Raw genomic sequence first — 2,253 nt, 5'->3', positions numbered from 1 at the left:
CTTTTATCTTAGCCTGCTGGACAAACTTTCCTCATTCCTGAAGAAGGGCTAATGCCCGAAACGTCGATTCTCCTGTTCCCTAGATGCTGCCTGACCTGCTGCGCTTCTCCAGCAACACATTTCCATAGCAGATCCTTTGGCCCAATTCATGCATGCAGACCGTGTTTCCTAAACCGAACTAATTCCATTTGCCTGCATTTGGCCTGTATTCCTCAACACCTTTCCCATCATGTACCTGTCCAAATGCCTTTTAAGTGTTGTAATTGTACCTGCCTCTACCACTTCCTCTGGCAGTTGGTTCCACACACAACCCGTCTGGGTGAAAAAGTTGCCCCTTTAGGTCCCTTTTAAATCTTTCCCCTCTCACCTTAAAATTTCTAAACTTTCTTACAATTTCTACCTATCCTTCTCTCATAACTGAATTTCCTCTGAACGTTTAGAAACCCTTTGCATTTTAAATTTTCTGGCCCATACAATGTTATGCTTTTGCAAAATGACATGCTTTTTTTATTTAAGTGCGGTACTTTCTCATAAAAATTTCTCCTTAAAAATGATCCCTTCTGTGCCTTCTAAAATATCCCCCGAAATGTCTATCACTGTATCTCTACTGACCTATCCCTTAACACAATTTGCAAGGTTGCTTTAGCTAGCTTGGGTTCTATCTGCTCAGGAGGGCCTCATTTATGTGTAAAATATTACCCATGGACTCCCACTCTTCTCTCCCTGAAATTGAATACGAACTTCAATCATGTTATGATCACTATTGCCCAGGAACACCTTCACCATGAAGTCAGTAATTTAATACCATATTTAGCCCACAAATTTTTTTTCCCCACATGGCTTGCCCCCTGATTGGCTCCAGTGAGATGGGTTACACAAAAGCACAGTCAAGGCCAAAGTCAGAAGTCTCACGACACCAGGTTATAGTCCAACAGGTTTAATTAAAATCACAAGCTTCACTTGACAGAGGAGCAGTGCTCCAAAAGCTTGTGCTTTTCAAGAAACCTGGTGTCGTGAGACTTCTAACTTTGCCCACCCAAGTCCAACACTGGCATCCTCACATCCTGGTCAAGGAAGTCAGCTTTAAGAAATGTCTTTAAGGAAGAAAGGGAATCAGTTTGGGTCAGTCCGCTGGGCCGTTGGTTTGCAGAGCAGTGTGATGCCAACAGCGTGGGTTCAACTCCCATCACCGGTTTGAGGTTACCATGAAGGACTCTCCTCCTTAACCTCTTCCCTCGCCTGAGGTCTGGTGGCCCTCAGGTTAAATCACCACCAGTCGCTTCCCTCTAATGAGAGAGCAGTCCCTATGGTCTGGTAAGGCTGTGGCAACACGACAACAAAGGAAGAAGGTGGGATTGTTACAGGTCGGGAGGGGATTCCATTGCTGGCAGAAGGCGAGGCAATTGAAGACACAGCCACCAGTGATAGAGTGCTTAAAGAAGGTTGTGCATAGTGCATGTGAAAGGCCAGAACTGGGACAGTGTAGATATCTCCTGGGGAGAGAATATGGAGGTATAGAGAATATGCGAGGTAAGATTATTGAGGGGGTTAGATTGAATGACGAGACTGCTGAACAAATTTTTAAAAAACATAAAGCGGATGCTGTAAATCTGAAATAAACACAAAAACAAATTGCAGGTCCTGAGCAGCAACTGTGCAGTGAGACAAGTTAAATCTTACTGCACTGCATTTATAAAAACACCTACAACAGAATGACACAATGTTTCGTCCGAGAGGAGTCAAGAGTCTTGCTTTTCAACATCACTTCGTACGAGAAGTCCTAAAATGCAGGCAATTCTGCCTTTTTTTTAAATTAAAAGGTTAGATTTGAATGCATTTTGACAGGGAAGGATCGTCATTGCATAAGAGTTGGCCACCATTTGCATATTGGTGTTCATTGTGAGATATTGCAGTTCATTTTTTTTAAACCTCGTTTCTCTGTTTTTACTCATACATTTGTAAATAATTGAGATTCGTTGCTTGTGTTCACCAGTTAACATCGGGGAACTTGTTTTCCTTAAGTGCTGGGTTAGGACGCACCGAATAATGAGGCGTAGGTTTGATGGGTTTTTAATTTGCATTTGTCAATGCATAATGCAAAATAAATCGTTCCACTTGTTGCAAACTGATGGCCGGGCCCCCGGTTTTTGAGGTGAATCGCTCGGGGTGGAAAGCGAACATCACGTCTTGCTGTGTGTTTCTGACAGTGCTCCTTCTGCCCTGAAAGGGTTCATCTCCCAGACTGAGCCAACC

This window comes from Chiloscyllium plagiosum, unplaced genomic scaffold, assembly GCF_004010195.1.
Source record: "Chiloscyllium plagiosum isolate BGI_BamShark_2017 unplaced genomic scaffold, ASM401019v2 scaf_12591, whole genome shotgun sequence".
Taxonomy (NCBI): domain Eukaryota; kingdom Metazoa; phylum Chordata; class Chondrichthyes; order Orectolobiformes; family Hemiscylliidae; genus Chiloscyllium; species Chiloscyllium plagiosum.
This window is presented reverse-complemented; position numbering follows the sequence as displayed.